This window comes from Peromyscus californicus, unplaced genomic scaffold, assembly GCF_007827085.1.
Source record: "Peromyscus californicus insignis strain IS unplaced genomic scaffold, ASM782708v3 Scaffold_7__1_contigs__length_154581171, whole genome shotgun sequence".
NCBI lineage: Eukaryota > Metazoa > Chordata > Mammalia > Rodentia > Cricetidae > Peromyscus > Peromyscus californicus.
The window spans coordinates 94,892,032-94,907,655 of record NW_026294595.1 but is presented as its reverse complement, the minus strand read 5'-3'; the positions used below and the strand labels follow the sequence as shown (position 1 = coordinate 94,907,655).

Sequence of the window (15,624 nt, the reverse complement as noted above, 5' to 3'; positions counted from 1 at the left end):
ACAGGTTTTGCTCATCATTCTGTCTAACATCTCACAGGATCTGACAGTATGTACTTAGAAAATAACTGATGAATAAACAAACAAGTAGAGGAACAGGGCGCACTCTCAAAGGAATGAAGCTCTTAAGAGCTGCACTCGAGGAAAAAAAAAAAAGCTGGGCAGTGGTGGTGCATGCCTTTAATTCCAGCACTTAGGAGGCAGAGGCAGGTGGATCTCTGTGAGTTCGAGGCCAGCCTGGTCTACAGAGCGAGATCCAGGAAAGGCTCCAAAGCTACATGGAGAAACCCTGTCTCAGAAAAAAAATAAATAATGCACATGGTAGCAGCAAAAAGCAGGCAAACAACCACCAGAACCACACCCCAGAATTTACAACTGCAAGTATGTGATATGGAATTAAATGGCCAGTTGGTCACTGGCAAATTTCCTCTGTTGGGGGTGAGGGTGGAGCTCAGTGGCAGAGCATTTACTATATATGCACAAGGTCCTGGGTTCAATCCCCTGTAATGCAATAATCATATACTTTTCATCTTTTGTGTGTTGGGAATTGAATCTAGGGCTTCAAACAGGCTAGGCCAATGAGTCACAACTCCCAGGTTTAAGTTTTGTGTGTGGCTGTGTATGCAGTTAAATGTACCACATGCATTTAACTAAGATTTTGAGCCTTAAAAGTTCATTTCAATAGTATATTTGAGGTCAATGAGATGGTTCAGAGGGTAAAGATGTTCATCCAAATCTAAGAACCTGCGTTCCACCGTTAAACCTACACGGTAGGAGAAAGTGATCCTCCAGGTTGTCTTCTCAATGTCCATATGTGCGCTTTGTCACACATGTATGCATGTTTGCAGACACACACAAAGAAAATAATTTTTACAAGCATCAGAAGTTCCAAATCTAACTTCACACTTTTCATACCTATGGTTCAGGCAAAATACTCACACACTGTAAGTAAGATATAGTGATACCGGACAGATGGCTCAGTGGTTAGGAGCATTAGCTGCTCCTGCAAAGGACCTGCATTCAGGTCCTAGCCTCCACATGGTGGCTCACACCCATCTGTAACTCCAGTTCTAGGGGTCTTAGGCCCTCTCCTGACCTCCAGCACCACACATGCACATGGTGGACAGACATACATGCAGGCAGAATACCCAAACACATAAAATAAATAAGTTTTTTAAAAAAGATATAAAGGCCTTCCTTGAAATAGCAACTATTCACTCATTAGATATTAACATGAAACTGTATGCTTTATTAATTTGCTAATTGTTTAGAAATCTTTAGTTTTATCATACATATCTATCCTATGCTATCATATCTTTGGGTAGGAGTGGTGGTACACACTCAATCCCAGAACTCAGGAGGTTGAAACAGAAGGATTAGGAGTTTGAAGATAGACAGAAAACACAGCCAGTCACGAGATAGTATGGGGGAAGAGACATGTAAGAGAGTTATTTTGTACCTTGTCACCTCCAGATGTTCACAGACCTTTCCTTGCTCTACTCTTGTCTGCTTAGGTAGATTCCAGCTTCTCTGTCACTTCCTAGAGCCCCAGTCAAAACCTGCTCTTCCTAAGCAACATGCTCTAAAGTCACCCGTGGTTCCAATGAATAACTCCTTAGTGCCCAACAGAGGGATAAGAAACAAGAAAAACCACTACACATTAAACAACACCTCAGCCAGGTTTTCAGACAATATACTACAGATACAGAAACACTGTGGGATAAGGAAGCCCAGATCTCTCAAACACACAATTTTGTAATTCTATTCCTACTGTTGATTCTTGCCAACTACAAGTCAATATCTACTACCTTGTTAGTAAAAGCTAAACAAAACAAAACTCTCAAATGGGTTCAGAGAGAGGCTTGAATCTACAGCTGATCTGTTTCGAAACTGAAAACTAAGAATCCGGCCTTCTAAAAATCGAGATATAGTTGGAAAGTAAATGAGTCAGGTGACAGTGAGGTCATCTGGAAACACGCCCTTTCCATGAACTCAAGTTCTGCTTAATACTTCCCCCTTCTCTAAGCAGAGGGCTACGATAAGGATCAGGAAGGAACAAAGACCAGTGTGCCGATGTCAGGAAGCAGGTGTGCAGACTTGGGATTCTTTTAAAGATTATTTTTGTTAATGTGTATATATGAGGTTTATGTGCACTACATGCACACAGGAGCTCTCAGATGCCAGAAGAGGGTGTTGTTCTTTGACCTCCGTGTGTGTACACACACACACACACACACACACACAACTATATACATAAACATACAAACAAAGAGAGTAAACAACCAAGACTCAGTTTCCTCATTGTAAAATAGGGACAATACTTTGTTGATTTCTGGTGAAGACATAAAGAATGCAGGCAGCTGGGACAGTGCAAGCCTGTATTCTCTGTACGTAGAAGCAAAGGATCAGGAATTTAAGGTCAGCCTAGGTTACAAAGAAAGATTCTCAAAACAAACATACATGAGTGATTCTTCAAAATCCTTAGCAGAGCCAGGTGTGGCAGCAGCACATGACTTTAATTCCAGCACTAAGGAGGCAGAAGCAGGTGGACCCCTATGATTAGTGAATTCCAAGTTAGCACACTCTCTGACATGTGCCTAATATTCAACAAATGTTACCCACAGCATCCCCCCCCCCTTCTTGTTTCGTTTTTTGAGAAGGTCTCATGCAGCCCAAGCACTGACCTAAAACTTATGTATTTGAGGATGACTTTGAATGTCTGATTCTCTCTATCTCCAGTATTCCAGTACTAGTATTCCAGGCCTATGCCAACAAGCACCATTTAAAGTTTGGCTAATTTTTTGTTATTTTTAAATGTACAACTAATGGGTCCTAATATTATTACAAAGGTTGAAGTAGTTGACAAAACCACATATTTCTTTACAAATCTAAAAACATAAGCTTCCCCATAAATGGCCTTTTCTCTTTCTTCTCTTCTAACTTCACAAGTAATAAACAAATGACACAAAACATGAAAAAAAGGGTAAATAATGTAATTTTCATTAAAAATGCACTATAATTACAGTAGAGAAAAATATAAACTGAAAAAGTCTGGAATAGGTTCATCAAAATACTTCTAATTGGCTGTGATATACTCAAAGTAGACAGACATATCAGCAAATTCCCACAGTCCTATCACCTGGAAGGCTCACACAGGAAGATCCAGGCTAGCCTGAACTATAGGGAGTTCAAGGCTATTTTGGGCTACATACTGAGACCTTATCTCAAAAAATGGGGATAGGGTGGGGTAGGAATAGAGAGTACTTGGTGCTCTTACAGAGGGTCTGGGTTTGGTTCACAGCCCATGTAACTCCAGTTCTCCTGGCCTCCTCAGGCACCACGCACACACATGACGCACACACATGTATGCAGGCAAAACACACACAAAAAATCCTTTCAAAGTAATTTTTTTCTTCTTTACCCCAATTTCCCAAATCATCTGCTATAGGGTTATATTGTAAATTTTCACATATTGATCTTCATCATTTTAAAATGATAGTTTACAACAACCAAGAGAATATATTTATATGAATGGAGAAAACAGGCAGCTGGAGATATGGCTCAGTGGTTAAGAGCACTTACTGCTCTTCCAGGACCCAAGTTTGGTTCCTAGTACCCATAAGGAGAATGCTCACAACTGCCTGCAACTCCAGCTCTAGGGGAATCTGATGCTTCTGGCCTCTACAGGCACTCACACTCATGTGCACATGCCCATACACATACACATGTATACACATAATTAAAAAAAAAAAAAAGAGTGGGGCAAGGAGGTAGATCTTTGTGAGTCTGAGGCCAGCTTGGTCCTCATCATAAACTCCAGGCCAGCCAGGGCTATACAGGGCTATACCCTGCCTCAAAATACAGAAACAAACAGAATGGAGAAAACAGAGTAAGAAATAAATTTTAGACCCAGGTTCCAAAGTAAAATACCAATTCCTGGTTCTCTTGAGAGAAATCTTGCGGTTGGCACATACAGTAAGTCTAAATTATTATATTATTGGAAATATCCCCAACCACTGGCAGATGATCAAACACTCTGAATCATTATTTCTTCTTCTTCTTTTTCTTTTTTTTTTTTTCGTTTTTTCCAGACATGGTTTCTCTGTGTAGTTTTGGTGCCTGTCCTGGATCTTGCTCTGTAGATCAGCCTGGCCTCAAACTCACAGAGATTCGCCTGACTCTGCCTCCCGAGTGCTGGGATTAAAGGTGTGCACCACCGCCACCTGGCCAACCTCTCTGAATCATAAAAGAACAGAAATAATAACAGATTCGTCTGAAGTACTGCTAACAGAGTTTACAGGGAAACCTTTACCAAAGGTTAGATGGAAAATATTTCACGTGTGGCAGCAAGAATCGGTTCAAACAAGGTCTCAACAAGTTCTTAATAATCTTTTGACACAAATTGAGCAAGTGGATGAAAGAATCCCCATAAAGAAACTGGAGACTGTAACTGGAAAAGAAAATCTGTAACAAGCTCCTTGTTAGAAATACTCTCACAGAGTAAAAGAAAAAGAAAACAGAAAATGACAATAGTCCTTCTTTTCCAGGGGATACACTTTAATAGCCCCGAGTGGATGACTGAAATTACAGAGTACAAACCTATGGGGTTCTCTTTTTTTTCTGTACATACCCATGATAAACATGCATTCATCTTTTCACTTGAAAAAAGCACTATGTAGCTTCTGCTGACATATGTGAATTGGCACCACCACTATCAAGTTTATCATTATATTATTATTATTAAAATGAGGGTTACCTGAATGAACACAAACACGAAGATACCCAAGTCTGATCAAAGAGACAGCCAAGAAGTGACTTATGGGTTGGTAAAGATGCTCCACAAAGGGGTGGTTCAGTCTCGGCAGGATGGGTCAGGATGGCATGAGATTAGACTACCACAGTCAAAGCAGCACAGAATTTAAAATGGACACTCTAGGCAGGTATGATGGCACATGTCTATAATTCCAGCACTGGGAGGCAGAAGCAGGGGATGGTCTCAAGGTAGACACCAGTCTTGGCCACCTAGTTTGACTCTGTCTCAAACAAAAACAAATTACAAATTGCTTATTTCTGGAATATTCTATTTAATACTTTCAGATAGAAATTGACCACAAGTAACAGGAACTGCAGAAAGTGAAACCACAGATAAGAGGGAAGTATTGCAGAAACTCGGTTGTTTTGTTTTTCGAGATAGGGTTTCTCCGTAGTAGCCCAGACTGTCCTGGAACTCACTCTGTAGACCAGGCTGGCCTTGAATTCACAGAGATCCACCTGCCTCTGTCTCCCAAGTGCTGGAATTAAAGGCGTGTGTCACCATTCATTGCCCAGCTCAGAAACTATGTTTTAAACAGGGTCTTGTACTGGATATTTGTTCCACATTAGGGTCTCTATACAGCCCAGGTTGAACTCTAACTGGTGGTCTTCCTGCTTCCCAATGCTAGCATTAGCAGTAAGAGGTACCTTGTCACTCACACAGCTGTTTATAGGATTTGCTTTATAATTCAGAAGTGAGGAAATGGGTGGAGGAACAGAGGAAACAAAGCTGGCCATGAATGTGTGATACTGGGCAAAGAAATACACGGAGTGCCATTATGCTTTCAGAAAAAAAAAAAAATCAAGCATATGCAAAAGTTTCTTTTTTCTTTCTTTCTTTTCTTTTCTTTCTTTCTTTTTTTTAAGAATAGCTGAAGCACTCTGGAGGCTTAGGTAGGAGGATCAGTCATCAGTTAGAGGCCAGATAGGCTACACAGTGAGACTCAAAAGCAAACCAAAACACCACACAAAAACAGTAGCCGAGAGCAGAAAATGGTGCTTGCCTACCATGTGCAAGGCTCCTAATGTGATCCCTATCATCAGACACAGACACAGACACACAGACAGACACACACACACACACACACACACACACACACACATTCCAGGTGGCTTTTAATTAAATAGTTTCTGACTACTATTTTGAAAATTAAGAAGCTGAGCATGGTGATCCATGCCTATAAATCCCAGCACTTAAAAGGCTGAAGTTAGCCGGGCGGTGGTGGCACACGCCTTTAATCCCAGCACTCGGGAGGCAGAGGCAGGCGGATCTCTGTGAGTTCGAGGCCAGCCTGGTCTACAAAGTGAGTTCCAGGAAAGGCGCAAAACTACAGAGAAACCCTGTCTCGGAAAAAAAAAAAAAAAAGGCTGAAGTTGGAGAGAGATGGCCCAGTGGTTAAGAGCACTTGCTACTTTTGCAGAGGACTCAAGTTTAGTTCACAGCACCAACATGATGGCTCACATCTATCTCTAATTCTGGTTCCAGGGAATCTGGCACCTTCCTCTGATCTCCATGGGCACTGCACTCACGATGCACTTATATTAATGTAGGTAACACATACACATTATTCACAACAGCTAAGTAGGAGGAGGGGACAAATGTCCACATAATGTGATATTATTCAGCTCTAAAAGGAATTGAAGTATTTATAGTCTACAGTATGTGTTAGCACTGAAGGCATTAACCAAATAAATGAAAATAAACACAAAAAGGTCATATATTATATAATACCATTTATAAGAAATCTGTTTTGTTCTGAGACAGGATCACTGACCTAGAGCTTACTATGTAGACCAGGCTGGCCTTGAACTTAAAGAGATCTACCTGCCTCTGCATGTGCCATAATGCCCTGCAGATTTATATGAAATCTTAAAAATAGGTAAATCCTAGCCAGATGTGTTGATGCATCCCTTTATCCCTAGTACTCAGGAGGCAAAGGCAGACAGATCCTCAGCAGCATGTGTTTATGCCAACTTCTTCAAAAATTGAAAGCATTATCTTTCTCTAGGTGTTTTGTTTTTGAAGCAGAGTCTCACTGTGCAGTCCAGGCTGTTCTGAAACTCACTGTAGCCTAGTGACCTATCCTTCTGCCTCAACCTCTCAAGTGCAAGGATTACAGCTGTGGCCTGCTATTCCAGGTGTCTTTCACTCATTTTACAAGGGAGCAAGAACCAGTCTGATGTTGCTTGCCAGACACTTAGGAACCCAAGGCAAGAAGGAATATTTCAAGTCTGAGGCCAATCTGAGGTAAAAGACGACTTCTATTCTAGCCTAAGCTAGAGTGAAAATCTGTCTGAAGAACCAAAATAAGTAAAAGGGAAAAAGAGTCCAAGTTTTCTATCTCATAACAAGAGAAAATTATTTTAAACTGGCATTCCAGGCTATCCTAACTATGTGCCCAGCACAGGAACCTTCATGGGAGAGGAAGGGGGTATTAAACACACCCAAACTATAGCAACTGGCAATCAATACACTTAACCTGTTTATATGAGAGTTCCTTACATTTATTAACAGTGCTTCCCAGAATTGTTTCTGAAATAAAATGCTTAGCATAGTGCCGGCCAATAAGGATTTATGAAATGTAATCTATTAATGAACTGAGTATTTATCATGTTGATGATGATGATGATGATGATGATGATTTGAGGTGGTCTTGCACTTCAATCTGAGAGCTAGGAGTACATGTGTACACCACCATGCCTAGCTTGAACTGAGCACTCATAGTCATGCTATCAGTCATGTTCTTTACCTGTGGCCCTGACTGCTATTATCAGAATGTTTGAGGAAAACTTGGAATCAGTTAAGACTTACCTTGGATAGTTTAGGTATATATTTTTGAGATAAGACAAAGCCTTATCAATCATCTTTACCCCATATAAGACAGTCCAGTCCTTCATTCTAAGCTCTAGATCAGTGATTCTCAATCTGTGGGTCACAATCCCTTTGGATGCGCATATCAGACATTTGATTACATTATGATTCATAACAGTAGCAAAATTACAGTTACAAAGTAGCAACAAAATAATTTTATGATTGGGGGTCACAACATGAGGAATTGTATTGAAGGGTCACAGTATTAGGAAGGTTGAGAACCACTACTCTAGATGTACAATTATATGTGTAACATACCTACCCACACTTTACTTCTAGACTTCAAAGAGAAATGTAGGGAACAGATGCAAAAACAGAAGAAAGGGTTATAGAAAATAAGCCACAACTTCAGATCTAATCAGAAGTCACTAGGAAGATAATTTAACTCAGATTCTCTCTAGAGCTATATTTTACTACTAGATTGTTTTGTTTGTGTTTTTAATGGGGTAGGGGCTGAGACAGAGTTTCAAGTAGCCCAGCCTAGCCTCAAACTCCCTACGTAGGGCTGGCAAGATGGTTCAGCAGATAAACAAGAACTTACCTCCAATACAAGCCTACCAGTCTAAGTTCAGTCCCCAAGGACCCACATGAAGAAGAGAATCAACCCAACAAAACATTGTCCCAACCTCCAAACCCACCCCAAGGCACACACCCCCTGGCAAATAAATATTTGTAATAAAACATACTTCAATTCCTATGTAGCAAAAGTTGGTGTTGAACTCATGATCCTCTTGCCTCAACCTTCCAAGTGTTGGGATTGCTGGCACCCACCATCACACTTGAGCTACATTCCATTTCTAATATTAATGGCTGGCAGAATTTAGTGGTGCATGCCTATAATCCCAGCACCTGGCAGGCTGAGGCAGGAGGACTTTAAGGCCATCCTGGGCTATATAGAGAATTTCATGTCAGCCTGGGCTACTTTTGTACTTTTGTATCAAAAAGACACACACACACACACACACACACACACACACACACACCTGGGGGTGGGGGCAGGAGTTGGGAGGAGAAAGAGAGAGGGAGAGAGAGAGAGATAATACTTTAAGCCAAAAAGGAAACAATGTTCCAAATTTAACAAGTCCTGAAGGCATTTAGATCAGAGGGTTTATGTTAAGAATACTTTCCACAGCTGTTGTTCAAATTTCTAAAGGTCTTAGACTAAAAACCCGGAGCCAATATTGGGGTAAATGCTGAAAGATCAGAGAGACAAAAGAACAAGCCACGGCTACTTCTCACCTTGCCAACTGCATGAATTCTCTGACTGAATGTCTCTGAGTCCTCAGCCAAAAGGGGTTTCAGCCGAAAGGGCTTCTGCCAAAAAGGCTTCAGCCAAAAAGCCTCTGGTTCCTGTCTCCTCACACCTTGTATACCTTTCTCCACCAAGCCATATCACTTCCTTCTTAGTGCTAGGATTAAAAGTGTGTGACTTCCAAGTAGTGGCATTAAAGGTGTGTGCCACCACTGCCTGGTTCTGTTTCTCTCCAAAGAATCTCATGTAGTCCAGGGTGGCTTTGAACTCACAGAGATCCAGACAGATCTCTGCCTCCCAAGCGCTAGGATTAAGGGTGTGTGCTACCACTGCCTGGTCTCTATATTTAATCTACTGATCTTCAGGCAGATTTTATTAGGGTACACAATATATCACCACACACAGCCAGGTGTGATGGTCCATACCATTGCTTGGGAAGATGAGACAGAAGGAATACTACACTACTACTTCAAGGCTAGTCTAGCGCCCCCCGCCCCCAACACACATACTCCTGTCTCAAAATATAAAACAAAAAATAATGTTCCTCCCTTTATTTCCTATCTCTAGTTTCTTTTGTACCTTCTTCTATGTGGATAACATTAGCCATTCTTATGTGGAGACCCCCCCCCAAACTACGCAAATGACATGATGTAAGTGCACCACAGAATCATATCTATTATAAACATCCATGTTTCAAAGTACAGTGAAACACATGACTCAAGACAAAAATCAAGTGAGTCAGAAGGAACCACTAGAAATGTGGAACCAAAAAATTACACTTCAGTTTTACAGAAGTGCATATTTTAAGTTAACTGTTTGGTGTCTAACACAAGCTTCTGTCAGCTTTGGAATTTCCACAAGTCTACCCTAAGTGACTTGAGTATAATCCAGGGGAGACAGATGTGTGACTGCAATCAGTCACATTCACACTGCACATGTGGAAGGTGAAAAAAACCACTCAGGCACCAGCAGCTCTCTGCCATCTGTCTAGGAAAGACGACAATCCGGCAGGCTAAGTAAGTAGGTCAGATACCAAGTTTAGGTAAAGATGAAGGTCAACACTTCACCTCACTTGAAACATTCCCCACAACCATGTTAGCTGTCCCTAAAACGCATCACATTAGATGTGTTCTGGAGTTTCCAGAGTATCCTAAAAAGAGCAATTGGTATATGCTGAGGTCTCTAAAGAGTAATTCCAAAGAACGTTAAAGAATGGTGTTCCTGGGGCCGGCAAGAGGGCTGGCTCAGTGAGTAAGGTGCTGGCTTACATAGTTGAAAGCCCGAGTTCCATCCCAGGAATCTGCAGCTGTCCCTGACTGTGACGTGTGTACAGCCACCATGGTGATTTGAGTGAGAATGGCCCCCATAGACTCAATCCTCAATCTACTCTCAGTTGGTGGGACAGTTTGGAAAGGATTAGAAGGTATGGCCTTGTTGGAGGAGTTGTCACTGAGGGCAGGCTTTGAGGATTCAAATGCCCATGCTATTCCCAGTTAGTTTTCTCATCCTGGTGGTTGGGTCTCAAGATACGATCTCTCAGCTACTGCTCACATGCCATCTCTGCCCGTTGCCATGCTCCCTGCCATGACTTTAACCCTCTGTCAAACTGTAAGTCCAAATAAATGCTTTCTTCTAGAAGTTGCCTTGGTCATGGTCTTTTGTCACAGCAACAGTAAAAATGAACTAAGACAGAAGTTGGTACAATTTAGACCAGGATGGTGTCTAACTTGAAGCCATCTGGGCCCTCAAAATGGCTCAGCAGGCAAAAGCCCTGAAATCAAGTCTGATGACCTGAATTTGATCCCTGGGACCCACAGGAATGAAGTAAAGAACGGACTCTTGCTGTGCTCTGACTACCATATGTGTGCACCCCCCACCCCCACACACACACAAAAGATAAGTAAAATGTAAAGCAAACAAATAACAACAAAAACCCAGAAATACTCCTGCCTCTGCCTCCAAAGTGTTGGCATTACAGGCATGAGCTATCACACCCAGCTGACATAATGCTTTCAAATCCTGACTACTGCTTACTTATCTCTTATACTTTCGTTTCTTCATTAAATGAGAATCATGCTTAAATCCAGTTACATGGTTAACTTATGCAAAATATTTATTAACAGTACCTATTTCTAGGAAAGCAGCTCAGAAGGAAGTGTACTTAGCATGCAGGAGGGGCTCTGGGTTTAAGCCCCAAGCACCAAATACCAAAATAAAACAGTACCTAGAACAGAATGTTCAATACAGTTTATTTTATTTTATTATTGTATTTGAGATGAGGTTTCATGAGATTGCTGATGCCTGCCTGAAACTCGAAATTCTCCTGCGTTCACCTTCCAAGTAGTGGAGATATAGATACACGCAAGGGCACCCAGGTATAATACTGCCTTGTAATTATGAAATATGTTATTATGGAACACTGTCCTCAGAGCATAAACAATCATTACCATCTTCATCAGAGCAACTGTGATTACTCACAAAAAGACTCCCAAAATCGGGCCTGCTGACCTTCCCGGATAGAATGAGAGGATGAGGTGTCGTTAGACTCTCACCCCAGATTCCAGCCGCCCACTCCCAATTCTGGCCCAACCTCACTTGATCTTGAGGGTTGCTACAGCGTAGAAAGTGGAAAGCTAGAGGAAACCCTGACCAAAACCAAACAAACAAAAAACAACAACCCCCCACAAAAGAAACAAACAGTCCTACCAAGAATGGTAAATATTTGAGGTACAAGTCAAGTTATTTAATCATTTAATTTACCTTAATATGACCTGTTCCAGGAGCACAGTGAGAAGTGTTTCTCCTGTTTGTTATTATCTACTTTAACGTGTTTCTTCTCATTTCCTCTCACCAAGAGAACAAATAACAAGTGAGCAATGGATACTTTGGGCATCAACTTTGCTAGTGACAGAAATATTAACATTTCTTACTTTGCTATGAAATAGCTTAAGTTTGGATTTCAAAGTACCTAAGCTAGCTGGGCATGGTGGTGCATGTCTTTAATCTCAGCACTTGGGACAGAGAGGCTGGCTGGTCTCTGAGTTCCAGGCCAGCCTGGGCTACATAGTGAGAACATGTTTTGTTTTGTTTGTTTGTAAGTGCTTTAGCAAATGAGGCCTCACAAATTTTACGCGTAGTATTTTCCCAGAGGAAAAAAAACATGAGAAGGATCTGTTTTTTACCTGGCTATGACTGAATCTATTAGCATTTTACCAGGACATCTCAGAAGGCAGCAGGGCAGATGAAGTTACTTCAATGCTTAAAACATCTTGTAGTAAGAAACTACACTATTTTCGAAGGGCTGAGAACGTGCTGTCAAACAGCAGCCAGTTTCTAAAGTCTCCTGCAGTCACCATCCCCACCTCCAGTTCAAACCCACCCAGATGACCATCAGCAAAAGGGAAAGAAAGATCTCTCTTTTCTCAACTCTGATGCTCTTCGCTTCCTCTAGCACCAGTTTGCTTTTCCTAATAGTGCAGTAACTAATGATTAAGGACGAAGGAAAGAAGTCTAACAGTACTTTTTTTTTCCCCACACACAAACAACTTCGAACCCGAATTGGGAAAAATCGTCCTTTGACTGACCATACTCTTGATGTGCTCCTGCGGGGAAGCCGCAAGGTAAGCAGGGACTTTCCTAGACAGTGAAGTCAGCAAATGCCACCAGCCTCAGGGCCATTCTTCTAACAACTATCTCAAAACTAGGTGCTCACTGGGGCCACCAGGCAGTTTGTTAACACTAAGGAGCAACACCGTGAGGCTGGAGTTGAGAGATAGGGAGTCGAGCCACAAGTCCAGGGCACCACCACTGCGCTTTCCTTCCTGTGCTGGGCTCGCGCTGGTCGCCAACGCCTGGCGTCCTTGTTCTCGGCCCAATCTACCGAGAACTGGCCGGAGTTCCCTTCTCCCCTCGAGTCCGACCCCACCAAAATTCAACCACCTCCACACCCTTTCTCCTCGGGATATCACACTGTCCTTCCCGCTGGCCAGCTCTCTCAGCCGCTTTCCAGAAGACTCACCAGGCTGCTCCCGCCACTCCTCTCCAGCCTCGGAGGATCCGACACTCCTAGATAGGACCGGGTATGAGCTAGCGCGCAGGCGCCCCGAGGACTTGTGCGCCTGCGCACTCGACGGGCGCCTCGGGGCGACACACCTCTACAGCTGGAGCCAATCACCGTCCGGGGAGGGCGGTTAAATCTCCTGCCACGCAGGCGGCGGAGAGCCTGGGGACTCACCCGTTAACCTCACAGGTTCCCCTCCCGCCCGAAGGTGGGGGGAGTTCACGTAACCATCCTTACCGAAAGCAGCTGTGTGCGGGACACCTTAGCTTTTGAAAAGTTGGAAGGACTGCCGAAGCCTACAGGGTGTTTCGATCCTTCCCTAAACCGGGGAAATAGATGCGTAAACACACTGCAGTGAACAGAATACGGTGCACAGGAATTCCGGGTTGCCCACAACGAACAAAATTTATTTTGAGGGGTGCCTGTATGGTTGCCGCAGGAAGTTACTCTTAGAGTCACGAAGGATAAGTAGGAGGTCCTCCGGAAGTCAAAGAAATAAGAGCTTTTTTTCCAGGCTGTGGGAACAACGGATGCCAAGAACAACGCGGCGCCTTCTGGAAGTTTCTTGAGGTTCATTCTTGTTAGAAAGTTTCACTTTCTAAGTCAAGAGAAAAATGAACGCGTGATAGCTCACACTGTGTAGTCCCCAGGCTATTTCGGAGGCTGAGGTTGCAAGATCACCTGACCTCTGAAGTGTAAAGCCAGACTGACGACATACTGAGATCTTATTTCAACACCAACACCAGAGGAGGAAGAACGCTTAGGGGCTATCAGTGGATAAGGGAGAGGTAGAGCACTTGCCTAGCACATAAAAGGCTTATCCCTGAGTCCATCGCCAGCAGAGCTGGGAATCAAGCTAGGGAGAGAGCCAGATTTTTGAAGGTCCTGTAAATTTTGGAATGGTGAGCCTAGAAATTCGTTTTATGGCCATTGAGTTACTCAAGAGTTTTAAACCACTTGTCCCAAGAATTCTTCCAAGCACCTCTAGAAGTAAAGGAAAATGTTGCCAATCTAGGAAATAAAAACTATTTCAAAGAAATAGCATCTTCCTAAGAGATAAAAGAAGAGGAAGCCTGAGGAATGTCTTTTGAATTTAACAACACAGAGGAGTGGTGATAGTTGACAAACTTTGCAATAGTTTGGAGAGGGGAGAGAAATTGGGACAGATTATATAATGCTTTTGAAAACTTTGGCCTTGTCAGAGAAAAGGGAGGAATGATGTGTTTTGTTCGTTTTTATTTTGTTAGAATTAAGACAGGCAAACTTGAGTATAGGAGAAAAGACCCAAGTGAGAAAACAATTGAATTTTAAAAAGAATGTGTGTGATAATCTAGATAAAGATTTTGAGTCGGTTAGAGCTGAAGTACACAAATCACTGATGAGAGTTGGTGGTGCACTCCTTTCTTTAATCCCAGTACTCTGGAGGCAGACACAATGGGATCTTTGTGAGTTTGAGGCCAGCCTGGTCTACATAGTTCCAAGTCTGCCAGGAATATATAGTAATACCTTGTCTTAAAAATAAATAAATAAAATAAAATCATGGGATGGAGAGATAGCTGTTCTTCCAAAGGACATAAATTCAGTTTCCAACACCCACCTGGCAGCTCACAACTGTAATTCCAGTTCCTGGGGATCCAAGCCCTCCTCTGGCCTCCACAGGCTCCAGGCACAAGGATGGTACACAGATATTCATACAGGCTAAACACCCATACACATAAAATATAAATTTAAAAAAAAATCAAACTGATAGGAGACCTAGGATAGCAGCATAAGTCTGTAATATCAGCATCATGAGACAGTAGATTAGAGTACAAAGTCATTACTGACTATACAGTGATTTTTGAGGCTAGCATTAGTTACCTGAGACCATGTCTCAAACAATAAAACCCATAGGACTGAGGCTGGCAAGGTGGTTCATCAGGTAAAGGCAGTTGCCATCAAGCCTGAGGACCTGATTTCCATCCCTGGAGCCCACATAGATGCAGATTCTCTGACTTCTCCATATATGTGCACCACATGGCAAGAATGTTGCTCCACACAGACACAAATGAATAGGTGTAAAAATAAATACCCCTAGACAATGACATGAAAGGAACATTCATGGAAGAGAGACCAACCCACACAGAGTTGGGGGAGGGGGAACTATTCTCAATTATAATGACAAAATGTATCTGTAAGCCTGTATGTTTAGAAACAGGAAGTTAAGTTTTCCGAGAAGTCAAGAGACAGAGCCTCTGCTGATTAGAAAGGTGGCTGCAAGTTCAAGGGAATTGAGGGGCTTGGAGGTATGGTTGGAGAATGTGATAAACTAAGCTGACCAGAGAAGAGAACTGATAAGCACTATAAACTGCTTGTTTACAGCCTGTAGAAATGAACTAAGCAGTTTCTGTTTTGTTAATCTTTCTCAAATCACTTCTTAAGGGCAGAAAATATATGGCTGAACTCATTTAGGGTTGGGATGGTAATGCATGTTACCGTAGTTCTTAGTGAAGGACAATTTTTGCCTTCCAGGGAACATTGGGCGGGGTCTGAAGAGTTGGGGAGTATTATCTTAGAATGCACTAACAGCAACTGATAACAATTATTTGCTGCAAAATGTTAATGTTTTAAAGTTGTGAAATCCTGATCTAG

The 15,624-nt window shown here is 42.3% G+C and overlaps 1 protein-coding gene across 3 annotated transcripts in view; it reads right to left on the bottom strand.

The window, feature by feature from the left end:
* The window catches only part of Snap23 (synaptosome associated protein 23), a 35,575-nt gene that overhangs the window by 18,685 nt on the left and 1,266 nt on the right, over positions 1–15,624 (bottom strand). The window contains exon 1 of one of the 3 annotated variants that reach the window (XM_052724283.1): positions 12,952–13,050. The exons of 1 other annotated variant lie outside the window; for it this stretch is intronic. The gene's annotated coding sequence lies outside the window, so the exon portion shown is untranslated. Of the gene's footprint in view, positions 1–12,951; positions 13,051–15,624 lie in introns of those variants that run through there. One more of the 3 variants, XM_052724284.1, reaches the window with a different exon arrangement.